Below are 16,121 nucleotides of genomic sequence, written 5' to 3'. Positions count from 1 at the left end.
TCGACTAGAAATTTTGATCGGTGGAAGACTCCATGATATCCGCTCCAGCTTCGTCTTCATAATCATCATCACTACTGTCAGGGTCGGAGTCAGTGTCGTTGATGATGATGTAGTCTTCAGAACGGATGTCCTCCTCAGGTGCGGGATCTCCCATGAATACTTCTAGCTTCTTCTTCAGGTCTTCATTCTTCTCCAGTAACACTACAATTTCCTCCTCATATCAACCGCGTGTAGACTTGAGTTCCTCTTCAATCTCCATGTTCCTGGTCATCACCTTCTTCATATCTAGCATGCTGGCGCACATTTGATTCTCCTGACGGCGAATGTGCTGGTTTAACTCCTGGATGTAGGCTGCAATGGACTTGTCCCTCCTGGTGCTGATCATCTCCCATTGCTCATCTCGGCGCCCACATATCTGGTAGATGGTGTCCTTAAGATCCTTGTTGTATACTTCGACGATGCGTCCCATGGCGATGTGGGCTGCCATGCTCTTTCCTAGACTCCAGGTTGGTGCATCAAAGGAAAACTCTATGGGCTCAGTAACTGCCTCGAATGTCCTTCCTGGAACATGAACTCGAATCATCCAATGCTCCTCTTCTGGTAAAGTGGCGGTGTAGGTCCCGGTGAAGCTTGGTATTCCGATGTTCAGGTACCTAGTGACTTCCTTCAAGTGTCGTCCAAAAGGTGTGTCTTCATCCAGTTGAGCAAACTTGTTCCTTGGGTCCACCGTCTATAGAGTAGAAAATGGAGAGGAGTCAGAAATGAGTAGAGAAGTGTGACCTATAGCTTATCTTAGTGGTCACGTCCTATAGTCAGCGTGTGCTCTGATACCATCTTGTAGCGATCCACCTCAGACGGACAAATCTCTGTGCATAAGTGTCATCCCTGGATCGGTAATGCTGACACACACAGTACTTGAAGGATTTATAACATAGTTCAATCACACACTTATTAAATCAAATGTCTCAAAAGAGAACTTATTACAATAATATGGCTTAAGGCCAACTAAATAAGATAACTGCGGAAGCTTCGAAGGTAAATGAGTCCATCAACTCCAACGGCATAGCTAAGTGCACGACAACGACCTAGCGCACCTTACTCGTCGTCTGAAAATTCTGCAACATAATACGTTGCAGCCCGAAATGGGCCAGCACATGGAATATGCTGGCAAAATAACACTGTAGAGCAATGAACAGGATAACAGCTATCACTACATGCATATAAGGCTGGTGGAGGCTCTATGGTTATCATTTTTGCATAAAGCCAATTTTTTCCTACAACAAAGGAATATATTTTATTTAACTATCAAGTTGGTTGATAAATATTGAGAAGGTTCCTCCAACTCAATCCCAATTAAAAAATATTAACAACCCAACAAAATTAATTAAAGAGTGATGAGATCAAATCAATAATTCAAATACCAGATACTCAAGATGTCCATAACCGGGGACACGGCTAATCATGATTAGTTTATACACTCTGCAGAGGTTTGCGCACTTTTCCCCACAAGGCTCGATTTCCTCTGTTGGATTTCTCGCACTACGTGGTGTTTGAGAAACAGATGACCGAGACACAGTCTTTTAGAAGCATTAACTCTTTATTCTGGGTAGACAGTACCACCTACATCCCCTACATCTGCTAGCCTACCATTGAAAGAGGTCACGCAACATACTCAACTATGCCAGAGCCCATAATGGCTTGTGGCTGCACATGGAAGTTTCTAGCATGAATAATCTTAGGATCCCTTTGAGCCTAGGTGGCGAACCATAGGATGATCACACGGGTACTCCGGGATATCCTAGGACAACACTGGATTCTCCAGGTGCCCGCAACAAATCCACCTAGATGTGTATTAAAGTAGCCACCTTAAGTTAACCATTAATTAACAACTCTCACATCTGTCATGGATTCACTCAAACCAAACCATATCTAAAAGCATAGCATAGCAGTATAAGCATAACGTAGAGGTAACTCCCAAGGTTTGAAATAAAGGACAATAGGTTCTACCTCATCATCTACTTCCCAATACCCACATGTTAACAAATCCTAACCATGCAATGTTTGAGGGTTGGAACTAATGCATAAAAACTGGGTAATAAAGGGGTATGATCAAAGTGTTACTTGCCTTGCTGACGATCGGAAAACCCTAGTGACTCGTAGTAGCACGCTTCGCACTCCGGAAACTCTATCGCAAACAAACAAAAGCATACATAAGCACTCAAGCATAGATGCAAGGGTAAAACTCAAGAGAAAAGATCCAAATTGAGAGTTCAACTGAAGAGCTTTGATTTGCAAAAAGAATCAATAAAACGGAGCTACGAAACTCAAACTACGATCAAAAGAAGTTCAAATTCAAATCTGCTTGAAACCAAATTTTAAACTGTCAAAACCATGTTCAAGTTGGTTATCTAGAAAAAGGGGTCCGAGACGAAGATTTTGGTGTTGGTTTCACTGGATTTGGATAAATGAGCAAAAAGTTGCGAGGGTTTGAAGATCAAGGACTAATCTGTGATAAAAGTATTCGCGGATAGGTACCTGGCCGAAAATAAAATAAAAAGAAAAACCTATCGAACAGACGTTCGCTATCAGGGGCAAACGAGCGAAAATGTTCGCTAACAGTGACATTCGAGTGAACGCGCTAATTAGCGAACTCGAAAAAAACCAATCTAAACCGATCTAACCGAAAAACCAAAAAAAACGGGCGACGGTTCGACGGTTTTACCGGTTCGTAGAGAAAAACCGGCGGCGGCGAATCAGATCGGATCGGCAGCGGCGGCAGCTCCGGCGAGGCTCCGGTGGCATGGGTGTCGGCGGCTACGGGGTGGGGTGGTGCGGCAGCTGGCGTGGCAAACGGCGGCGGCGGCGAGCGGCGCGGCAGGCGGCGCTTGCGGCGATAGTGACGGTTGTCTGCTGCTGCTGCTTGGGACGGCGGCGGTGGCTCGATGGGGAGGAGGGGTCGGGCCTCGACCCTATTTAAAGAGGCCGGGGGGCTTGGAGGAGGGGGCAAGGAGGCGGGGAGGCGTGGCCAAGCCGGACTCGGCGGCGGCGAGCGGGAGTCCGTCCCGGGGAAGGGGACAAGGCGGTGGCGGCTGGGCCGCGGCCGGCCCTGTTCGGCCGCGAACTGTTTTTTTATATATATAAGATTTCGGCCGAAAGAAAAAAATCCTAATAAAATAAAAATATTCTAAAAATGTCAAAAACAATTTTCACCGTCCAAATGAAATATTTTGAACAAAGTGAACATTTTTTTGGCCTAAAATGCAAATTTTCGAAAATGCATATTTTTTTGTAATTCAAATAAAAAAGCAAACAAAAATACAAATAAAATATTAATTTGATTTTAAAATTCCTCCTCCAATATTCCTTTGTGATGCGCTTCTTAATTTTGGATGTGCAAACTCTTAATGCAAAAGAACGTCACGTTGTATCGCCCTTTGTGATAGCAACCTTTATTATGCAGTACGTCGCTTTTATTTCTTTACCATCACAAGTTCGCACAATACTTATTTTCCCTTGCAATAAAAGATCATACATATTTAGGAGCATTTTTATTGCTTTTTGCACCGATGACAACTTACTTGAAGGATCTTATTGAATCCATAGGTAGATATGGTGGACACTCATGGCATGAAACGGGGTTTAAGGGTTTTGAATGCAGAAGCGGTATCTCTACTTAGTACAAAATTTTGGCTAGCAAAAGATCCTAAGCAAGCACCACATGTTGGAGGATCCATGACAATATAACTTCTATACAAATATACCCAAACATAACTCATTACGTTGTCTTCCTTGTCCAACTTCAACTATTTTGCTAAAGTTTGAAAACAATTAATGGGGCTCACAATCATTGCAGATGTCCAAGATAGTATATTTATATGTGAAATCTCTCTTCCTTCAATATTATTTCATGAATTGTTCAAGTGACCAATGTTGTGTTTGCTAACTTTCAATAAATTTTACCACCCATACTTCTTATATGTGAAGTCACTACTCCCCATGGGATAAGCATATGAAACATATATAATTTCAGATTTATGATATTCAATTCATTCAACCATTTACTCATAAGATATAGGTGAAGCACGTGAGTAAATGACAAACTACTCCAAAAAGATATAAGTGAAGAACAATGATTAGTCAAATAGCCATGGGAGCACTGTTCAAGATATCTTCCGATATTCCGATAAATTGGCCGATTTATCGTTTACCGGTGTCTGACCGATAAGATAAATTGGCCGACAAATCAACCGATATGGCGATAAATCGGCCGATATGCCGATAAACTGGCTCATTTACCCCTTATCATGGGTCGACCGATAAGTTCCCAATAAGCGATATCCCCAACATTGCATGGAAGGACTCTCTCTCATTCAAGATTTAAAATCCAATGATTTTTATTCAAACAACAAGTAAAATGAAAATACGCTCCAAGAAAAACACATATCATGTGACGAATAAACATATAGCTCCGGGTAAGGTATACCGATGGTTTTGAAGACGAAAGAAGGGATGCCTTCCAGGGCATCCCCAAGCTTAGGCGCTTGAGTCTTCCTTGAATATTACCTTGGGGTGCCTTGGGCATCCCCAAGCTTAGGGTCTTTCCACTCCTTATTATCCTTGTATCGATATATCACCCAAAACTTGAAAACTTCAATCACACAAAACTTAACGGAACTTCGTGAGATGGGTTAGTATGATAAAGAGTAAATCATTCACTTTGGTACTGTCAAAGACAAGATTCATAATTGTTCTCACACAATGCCTACTGTACCATATCATTTCTTCAATTTATATTGAGCAATATAAGCCATAGAAACTAGATAATAAGCAAACCATGCATTGAAAACAGAATTTGTCAAAAACAGAACAGTCTGTAATTATCTGAACATTAACCATATTTCTGTAAATCCAAAAAGTCTGAAAAATTAGGACAATGTAGGAAATTTGTGTACCAATCATGTGTAAAAAATTCAGAATTTTATCACTCTCAAGTGAATTTAAACAATTATGTGATTGTAAGCAAATGTTTCTGTTTTTGCACAGAATCAAGTCAACTATCATCCACACTATCCCAAAGGCTTTACTTGGCACTTTATTGAAACAAAAACTATAAAACATGATTACTACAGTAGCTTAATCATGTGGACACTCAAAAACAGTAGGTATAAGTATTGGGTTGTCTCCCAACAAGCGCTTTTCTTTAATGCCTTTCTTGCTAGGCATGATATTTTTAATGATACACTTCCAAGCCCAATTCCAGTGATAATTTTATTCATACTCTAAAAGATATAAGTGAAGTTCATAGAGCATTCTACAATTAATATATATTGACAAATATCCAAGCTCAAAATATATAAGTGAAGCACAAAGAGCATTCTATAAAGCCATACTCAAAAGATTTAAGTGAAGCGCATGAAGCATTCTATAAATCAATGAAGGACTCTCTCATACTAGGATGATGCGTAAAGGAAAAGAAATGAAAAATAAGCACAAAAGACACATATCATGTGAACAAAACAAAAACCGAGGTGTACCGATGATTCTTGAAGAAGAAAGATGGGATACCAACTGGGGCATCCCCAAGCTTAGATGCTTGAGTATCCTTGAAATATTTACTTGGGGTGCCTTGGGCATCCCCAAGCTTGAACTCTTGCCTCTCCTTATTCTTCTCACATTGATAAATCCTCGATCTTCGAACACTTCATCCACACAAAACTTAACAAAACCCTCGTGAGATCCCTTAGTATAATAAGGCAAATCACTACCTTTAGGTACTGTTGTAAACTTATTCCAATTTCATATTAGCATTATATCTACTGTATTACAACTTCACCATGGTTCACACCCCTGATACTACCCATAGATTCATCAAAATAAGTGAAAAACACATAGAAAACAGAATCTGTCAAAAATAGGACAGTCTGTAGAAATGTGGAAACTTCGTTTACTTCTGTAACTCCAAAAATTCTAAACAATTAGGACAATCTAGAAAATTTGCAAGGAAGTACTGTGTAAAAATTTCAAGATTTTATCACGCTCCAGTAAAAAAATGTAAATTTAGGCACTAGAACAAAACTTTCTGTTTTTGCACCACACATAGCAAATAAGCAATCTAGGCATCCTAAAACCAAATCTTGGCACATTATCTTTATAATACAATGGATATATACAAGGGGATAATTATTTTTGAGAAACTTCCATGAAAAATTCTACATTGTTCCCGTGATCATGAACACAAGTGTTCAAGGTGGACCCTCACTTCTCCAATGCATAACTTTGCAATCACTTCTCTTTTTGAAAAAGTTTTTAGGCATAAGAGGCAAGTAATTTTTTTGTATGTTTGTTTTACCCACAACTAAAGAAAATAAAAACAAAAGGAAAGCAAAATCTACTTAGTGAAGAAAACAAACAAGCACACACGAGAATATCAACCCCACGCTATTGCTCCCCGGCAACGGCGCCAGAAAAGAGCTTGATAATCCCCAAGTGCAAGGAATCATCGTAGCAATTTCCAAAGGTGGAAGTGATAAGTATAGAGTGTCGAACCCACAAGGAGCTAAAGGTAAGATCAATACTCTCTCAAGTCCTATCTGCCAATGATAAGACTCTAGATACACTGAATGTTTGCTTTCTTCTAGAAACGAGAAATAAAACTACGTTGTGGGTATGAAGAGGATAGCTTTGCATGATATCGGAGAACTAAAATATAAAAATAGGTGATGTTATCATAAAGTTAGAATATATTACTATATATTATAAATAGCGAGTGTGGAATAATGATGGGTCGGTGTGCGGAATTATCCTAGGCAATTGTTAACAAGATCGGTAGTCGTCATTGCAATTTCATATGTGGGAGAGGCGTAAGCTAACATACTTTCTCTTCTTGGATCATATGCACTTATGATTGGAACTCTAGCAAGCACCCGCAACTACTAAAGATCATTAAGGTAAAACCCAACCATAACATTAAAGTATCAAGTCCCCTTTATCCCATACGCAACAACCCCCTTACTCGGGTTTAAGCTTCTGTCACTTTAGCAACCCACTATAAGCGAATCATGAACGTATTGCAACACCCTACAACGGGAATCCTTCACGTGTGCGTGGCATGGAAGGTACCATAGGACAGCACCAAAATAAAACGTACAACTCAAACCAATCTAGATCATCAATCAACCGAAGAGGCAAAAGAAATTTACTCAAAACATCATAGGATGGCATGCCGGAGGGGGCCTAGATTGATTTTTGGTGGCTACAGAGGCTTGCGGTGGCGGAACTCATGATCTATGTTTATTTCTGGGGGTTTTGGTATTTATAGGAATTTTTGGCGTCGGTCTCACGTCAAGGGGGTCGACGAGGCAACGACAAGGTAGGAGCACCCTCTCGGGGGGGGTGTCGGTGTCAAAACCGGCGGATCTCGGGTATGGGGTCCCGAACTGTGCGTCTAAGGTCGATGGTAACAGGAGACATGGGACACAATGTTTACCCAGGTTCGGGCACTCTCTACGGAGGTAATACCCTACTTCCTGCTTGATTGATCTTGATGAATATGAGTATTACAAGAGTTGATCTACCACGACATCGTAATGGCTAAAACCCTAGAAGTCTAGCCTGTATTACTATGATTATGATTATTCGTCTCTACGGACCTAGCCCTCCGGTTTATATAGACACCGGAGGGGATTAGGGTTACACAAAGTCGGTTACAGAGAAAGGAATCTTCATATTTGGTCGCCAAGCTTGCCTTCCACGCCAAGGAGAGTCCCATCCGGACACGGGAGAGAGTCTTCGGTCTTTGTATCCTCATAGCCCATCAGTCCGGCCCATGTCCAATAGGTCGGACGCCCGAGGACCCCTTAGTCCAGGACTCCCTTAGTAGCCCCTGAACCAGGCTTCAATGATGAGGTGTCCGGCGTGCAGATTGTCTTCGGCATTGCAAGGCGAGTTCCCCTTTCCGAATACTTCAAGATAGTCTTTGGTTGCAACGAACGTGTCCAGATCTGCAACACAAGTACCACACACAACCGCAGAGAGCATAATATTTCATGAGTCCAATCCGCTGACAACTTTTTGCAATGTGACATCACATCTGCCCGGTCATTATTTCAAACCGTTTCTTGTCCTGCCGTTCCATGTTTCAAGGCGCAGTTTTTATTGACATGTCTTGTCGAAGCATAGATCGTGTCCCCTTACTGCGGTATTCTCATCAATACGAGCATGGGTGACCCAACCGTTCCATTGGCATGATTCCTTAGGAATAGGCAGGTTTTCAGGCTTAGGAGGAGGCGTTCGATATCCGTTGCCTTTATAAAGGAGCCAAGGGCCGTCTCTTTCTTTTACGCCGAACCTTTCCTCAGCCTTTCCAACCTCAAGTTCTAGCACCCAAGGTTCGACTTCATTGCTTCAAGCTTCCCAATCATGTCCAGACCCAGCCCACAGGGCCGATGGGTGGCTTCCTCTGTTACAGAGGAGGACATTGCGAAGCTCCGGGCGGCCAGATACCTGACCGGGGAGATCCCCCACAGGCTTCCTGCTCGAGGACAGGTTATTCCTACTCCCAGATCCGGCGAGAGGGTTGTATTCATCTCCCACTTCCTCCGAGGGCTAGGATTCGCTCTTCATCCCTTCGTCCGGGGGCTCATGTTTTATTATGGACTAGATTTTCACGATCTAGCCCCAGATTCTTTCCTTCACGTCTCGGTGTTCATTATCACGTGCGAGGCCTTTCTCCGTATTCCCCCACACTTCGGCTTATGGCTCAAGACCTTTAGTGTGAAGCCTAAGGTAGTCGACGGGAAACAAGCAGAGTGCAGCGGTGCTGCAGTGAGCAAGCTTACCAATACTATCTGGCCAAAATGATCCCCCACCGAAACTTCCAACCTATGGCAGCGGGAGTGGTTTTACGTCACTTAACCCCGCGGTACCAAGTGGGTAGCTATACCTGCGTTTTGATGTGGCCCTCTGTTACACCTTGCATCATGGATCAATAAGGGGCTGGACTGGGGATCAATTGACGAAGTGCAGATTCTACAGAGCCACATCCGGAGCCTCCTTGAGAAGGACATCGATCTTATCAACGTGATTCAAGTAATGCTGGTCCGTCGGGCCCTGTCGTGCCAGCAATGGCCTCTCCGTATGTGGGAGTTTAATCCGGAAGGACCGCGGACCCTCCAACACTTATTTGGCACTACGCACAAAGGAATGTGGAAGTTGTTTTTTCGGGAAACGAAAACAGTGGCCAGACACCACCGAGGACATCGGTCTCGACTGCAACCATCCGGATACCTCGGTAAGCGCTCGACTCCCGAACGATTTTTAGCTAAGTATGCCGTAATGCGATACTGAGCAAACTATCTTCTTCCAGAGCTGGATAAAGAAAGCGGAGCGAATTAGGTGTTCAGCCCCCCTTCCCGAAGACTCAGCGGATCCCGTACTAACAAGGATGCTGGCCCCGGCACCATACCAGATGCCTGTGAAGGAGGACAAGGCGGAGAGCGGGAAGACCAAAGGTGGCCTCCATTCCGAAGGTATATCAGACACCGTGTCCGGGGAGATCAAAATTCCATCGCCCGAAGACAAAAGTGAAGGAGAAGCCAACATCCCTTCTCCCCATGGTAAGAAAAGGGCCGCCTCCGAAGGTCGGGAGGAAAAGGCTCCTAAGCGAGGCAAGATGCCCCTGTCGGGCGGCTAGGGCTCGGAGGACGACATCATCGCATAGTCCCATAGTGAGGACAAGCCTTTAGCCAAATCGTAAGTGGACAAGGGTGTTTTAAACATATCCCGCTCCTTTCCTGTTACAAAGGTAACATCTAGAATATATGTTTTTACAGCTCGGCACACAGTCTTCTTCAACAATCCTCTTCCTCAGGGGATCATCTCCCGGACATGATGGAAAGCGAGACGCCTCCACCGGCATCCTCGCCCAATAGGGCAGACGACTTCGAGGTGTCGTCCCGGAGGGTCTCTCCTGATCACCAAGTGGTGCGAGGGATGATGAAGACATTACCCGAAGGTGATACTTTAGTTGCCCAGGGTCCGGGGGCCAACAATAAAGACCCCGGACTGTCCGGTTTACAGCCGGAGACGACTCTAGGGACGAATAAACGGATCCCTTCGAAGGGAGGCCGTACTCCTACAGCAGCTTCCGGAGATCCAGAAGCACCAGATATATTGACGAACATGCTGCGACAGGCGTCCGTCTCAGAGGAACATCGTACCTTGATGGGTACGGTGGTTGAAAAGGTTCTGTCCGCGAAAAGCGGATTGAATGAAGCCTTCACGAGCCTGCTAAGAGGCTTCGAGGTCTGTACTGTAATATTTTCGATTGTGCTTTATTCATAAAATGCACCTGTGTATAGATAGTAGCCCCTGAGACTCTGATTGGCTTCCCAAGGGAGGCGATCAGAGGATCAAAAAGATATGCCCAGGAAATAATCTGATTAATTGGAACACAGGTTGTTACCTCCCTGGCTACTGCCCGAACTACAGAGGTTGCAGATCTGCAGCGGAAAATTGATGAGGAGGATGATGACATCACGCTTATCAATAGGCGGCTTGATGAGGCGCAAGGTATGTATTCGGGGCAATCATTACATGCACGTGTTTATAATATAAGCATGATGCTAAGAATTGTATACTAAGATATGCATGACTGCAGATGGTGCCGCCGCAGTTGAGATCCTTCGGGCTGAGCCATCCCGGGCCAAGGAGCAGGCCCGGATTAGTAATGCGGCTGCTGAGAAGGCATATGCCGAGTTAAAGGCCGAACAGGCTGCTCGGCGCCAATACGAGGAGAGAATACCCACGATGGCGCTTGAGCTAAAGGATGCCACTAGCCGCTGCGAATTTCTTGAGAAGGATAATAAAGCCAATATGGCTGATCTTGACAAGGCCTTACGAGAGGCGAGAGAAGTGCGGTTCGAGTCTAGAGCGGCCAGGGAGGAGATCGGGCAAGCTGGGGAGATCGCGGCTGGTAAGCCCTTTTTATTACAAACTAAGTTCGGCGATCCGAATTATGCCCCGCTTAATCAAGTGTCGAGTTCTCCAGACGCATTGTTGGACTTGTCGAAGAGTGTCTCCGATGCAACGCAGTTTTTCCAAGCGCAAGAAGGACGTGCAACAGAAAAGTTGTTCTGGTCGCAGTTTAGCATGCCGAAGCATCCGCTGTTGCTGAACGAACAGATGGCCTAGTGGGCAGAGCTCCACAAGATATCCGGATCTGCCATGAAGGATGCCGTGGTCCGGCTGTGGCCGACCGAGCCAATTCTGGATAGTTATTTCGGTTTGGTGCAGCGACTTGTTGATGCGGTGCCGCGTATCGACGCCGTTAAGCGGTCAACGTGCATCGAAGGTGCACGGATGGCCTTTGCCCGCGTCAAGACATACTGGGCGAAGATGAACGCCACCGATGTTGCAGCGAAGAGTCCACCTAAGGGCAAGGACCATCACACACCAGAGCATTATTTCTAGGATGTCTTAGAGGGTGCCCGCTTGATAGAGGGTCAGTGCTCAAAAGACATGATGTTTGAATGAAATGTATTGAAATTGTAAAAGACAATATTATGATATAATAAAGCTATTTTCTTTTTAGTTGTGCCTAAAAGCTTTGGTTCCTCCTGTGCGGCCATTTTTGTATAATCTGAAAGTTTTCCAGTCATCGGCTTCAGCCCCCTCGTAGAAAATACGGGGGTGTTCGGAAAAGCATTTGATCACTCTTAACCCAACGTCTTGGTCCATGAAGGAGGTGTCAATGCGGCGAACTACGCAATCGGACTATAGGGCGTTAACACTTTCACTTAGCCATAGGAGTTTTACGGTGGGTCTACGATATAGCCCCTGGTATGTACACAGTTATCCCAATATGGTGCGTTACATGTATGACCTGAAAAAAGGTCCTTCGTGTAATACGGAGGGAATCGCGAAAGATTCCGATAAGTCACCGAGTGGTTGACCAGCTCTCGCAGCATCATGACAGTCAGTTTTTGGCTTTCTCTACTGAGGTGCTTGACCAGATGAACCGGAAACACAATCGCAGTAGTTCTCCCTTTACTACCCTAGCCGATAGAGGAGAACGTAAGGTAGTAAGCAAAGGAGCCGGGCAACCCAACTATTGACCCAAGACATGATTCGGAGCTGATGCATATAAGGCCAAACTCGCGACACCGAAGTATGCTATAAAGCTGTTCGGACTTGTTGGCAACTCATTTTGTTCCCATACCGAGCCCCAGGCAAGTTATGTCGGGGTGCGTGTGTGAAACAACCAAAGGAGCAAAATTCAGTTCTTTAGAAAAAAGTGAATACGAAATACGTATTATGTTCACTGGAACCTGAGTGATATGCCAATCATAATTTTACAGGTAATAACGCCACACCCCGGCTATTTGACATGCCAGGGGTCGTAGGCTGAGGAAAAAGGCACTTTACAAGCTCGAAAATAGAGAGTGCGGTCTACAAAAAGTTATTTTGGACCTCCTGTCGCACGTCTGCGCCGCCTTACCTCGGTGAAGGGGCTCCTTAATAGGTATAACCTTTGGGTGAATGTACGGACCTGAACTCCGATAGAGTCCGTGAGATGACCAGCCTTTGAGCCACCTGTGGTAAAGGATAATGAAAAAGAAAGAGTAGTTAGAAAAAAAGGAAGGAGGTTATGGGGTACTTGTAGGCCCGTCCGTATTGTGCTTCCGCCGATGCACGGGGTATTTTAAGTGCATAGTTATGTATGCGCAGTACAAATTTCGCAGGTATATGAGGCGGACGGCGGAAGCCGAACTGCTAGTCCAGCTCCGAAATTGGTCGGTCCTGTTGAATGGAGACCGGCGGCTTAATGGCCGACAAGGTATGTTGTTTGATAAGACCGCTTTGTACTTCGGCTGAAGTAGCCGTAGTATGATCCTCTGTTCTGAGGGAGCGCTTCTTATGCTCCCCTGTAGAGGTGTGTGTCTGTAACGCCCACGATGCGGCTATATCTCCCACGTGTCGAGGCACGACTTAGAGGCATAACCGCATTGTGGTTTTGTCGCAAGAAGGGTCATCTTCACACAATCCCATGTAATGAACAAGAATGGGATAAAGAGTTGGCTTACAATCGCCACTTCACACAATACATAAATATAGTTCATACATCATCCAAAATACACACATATAGACCGACTACGGTCAAAATCCAAATGAAAATAAGATAACCCCAAATGCTAGATCCCCGATCGTCCCAACTGGGCTCCACTACTGATCATCAGGAAAAGACACATAGTAACGACCACGTTCCTCATCGAACACCCACTTGAGGTCGATCCCATCATCTGCACTGGCATCGTCGGCACCTGCAACTGTTTTGGTAGAATCTGTGAGTCACGAGGACTCAGCAATCTCACACCCGCGAGATCAAGACTATTTAAGCTTATAGGAAAGGATGGTGTAATGAGGTGGAGCTGCAGCAGGCAATAAGCATATATGGTGGCTAACATACGCAAAAGAGAGCGAGAAGTGAAGCAACGGAACGGTCGTCATCTAGTAATGATCAAGAAGTGATCCTGAACTCCTACTTACGTCATTCATAACTCAAACCGTGTTCACTTCTCGGACTCCGCCGAGAAGAGACCATCACGGCTACACACACAGTTGATGTATTTTAACTGGGTCAAGTGACAAGTTCTCTACAACCGGACATTAACAAATTCCCATCTGCCTCATAACCGCGGGCACGGCTTTCGAAAGATATTACCCTGCAGGGGTGTCCCAACTTAGCCCATCATAAGCTCTCACGGTCAACGAAGGATAAACCTTCTCCCGGAAAGACCCGATCAGTCTCGGAATCCCGGTTTACAAGACATTTCGACAATGGTAAAACAAGACCAGCAAAGCCGCCCGAATGTGCCGACAAATCCTGATAGGAGCTGCACATATCTCGTTCTCAGGGCACACCGGATTATCCAAGCTTCCGATAGGCGAGCCCAGAGTTGCCCCTGGTGGCCACCGGCGACTGACAGGTTGGACCAATACTCAGAGGAGCACTGGCCCGGGGGTTTAAATAAAGATGACCCTCGGGCTCGCGAAAACCCAGGGGGAAAGGCTTAGGTGGCAAATGGTAAAACCAAAGTTGGGCCTTGCTGGAGGAGTTTTATTCAAGGCGAACTGTCAAGGGGGTCCCATAAATCACCCAACCGTGTAAGGAACGCAAACTCAAGGAACATAATCCCGGTATGACAGAAACTAGGGCGACAAGAGTGGAACAAAACACCAGGCATAAGGCCGAGCCTTCCACCCTTTACGAAAATATATAGATGCATTAATTAAATAAGAGATATTGTGATATCCCAACATATCCATGTTTCAACATGGAACAAACTTCAACTTCATCTGCAACTAGCAACGCTATAAGAAGGGCTGAGCAAAAGCGGTAACTTAGCCAAACAACGGTTTGCTAGGAAAAGTTGGTTAGAGGCTGACATGGCAATATGGGAGGCATGATATAACAAGTGGTAGGTAGCGCAGCATGGCAATATAGCAAAGCAAAGATAGAAGTGATTTCGAGGGTATGGTCATCTTGCCTGCAAGGTTCTCAGAGTTGTCGAAAGCTTGATCCTCGTAAGTGTACTCAACAGGTTCCTCGTTCACGAACTCGTCTCCCGGCTCTACCCAAGACAAGAACACAAGCAACGGAACCACAATCAATCATGGGAAAATGCACAAACAACATGATGCAATACATGAATGATATGCAAGATATGATATGCGATGCATATGCGTGCTCCGGAAGAAAAATGATGAACAAGGCAGTAACTTGGCAAACCAAGCATGTCACTGGAAAGATGGGATGATTTCGGTCGAAATCGATATAAAGATCACCGGAAACGGATGCACGGTTTGCAAATGGCAAGCAAAACAAGAATGACACGGATCTGCGATTAACAGCATGATAGCATTTCAAATGCAACAAGGAACAATGCTACATCACTCCAACATAGCAACAAAGCATATAGCAGTAATCTACAGGAGATTCTTGACAAAAGATGAACACTGAGCTACGGCTAGATCACAACATAACAGGCTCAAACAAGCATGACAAAAGTGCAAAAGATAACAGGATCACAGACTTAGTGAAATTACTGGACATGGCAGAAAACAGCATCAGGTAGCAATGTTCAGAGCACGAAATCAACATGCTATTGGAACTTAACATAGCAAAACAAGGCATGGCGGTGTTGTACTAAATGCATATGACAAAAGTCCCTTAATGACCATGAGCCAAAAAGGACCAGAAGATATGATGTCAACCACGTAAACATAGCAAATTTCGTTATCAGGTTCCAGACTTAGCAGAAAACAGAGCATGGCAGAAACAATAATATGAAGGCATCTTGGTGAGCTTGATGCACTCACCACAAAGCAATGCATGACAAAAAAAGCATACCTACAGAAAGATTGCATGATTATGAAGCTATCCATGGCAAGAGCAAGTACATATCATGTATAAAACAACTACAACAAGCTTGGCAAAATTGAATATCATGTTAACAATCTGCCAGAAATATTTTATAGCAAAAGTAGAGCAAGATTTAGTCATGCTATGGCACTCCATAATTGCAAACAAGGGCAGGAATGGATCAATTACAACAATAGCTACAAAACATCCTTACTTAACATCTCAAAAATATGCATGAATCTCTCTGTAGCATCAAGTTTACATGGCAACAAAATAACAGCAGACAAGGACTTAGAGAAATCACCAAGTCCCTGAAATCAGAAACATTACGGAGCCTAGTTTGCATGCTTGTGTTAGTCACCAAAGAGATCACAAAAATACATGACATACACCACTGGAAAGATGGCATGGCATACAACAAACACATGTAGAGCTCATGCCCATAAGATGCACAGCTTAAATGATACAAAAATGACAAATCTCCAAGTTCTGCTAAGAATCAGTAGATAACAGCAACTAGCACTCTTGCAACAGAGATTTGGGCATTAAGATGGCCTCTAATGAACATGGTGCAACTGAACAAAATGTAGAGCATCATCAGACGAACAATTTGATATATTACACGCACGAAACGGAGCTATATGTAGAGAGTTATGATGCGTCGAACATGGGAACATGCTGTGAAAATAAAATGACTTAG

Source organism: Triticum aestivum, chromosome 6D, assembly GCF_018294505.1.
Source record: "Triticum aestivum cultivar Chinese Spring chromosome 6D, IWGSC CS RefSeq v2.1, whole genome shotgun sequence".
Lineage (NCBI taxonomy): Eukaryota > Viridiplantae > Streptophyta > Magnoliopsida > Poales > Poaceae > Triticum > Triticum aestivum.
This window is presented reverse-complemented; position numbering follows the sequence as displayed.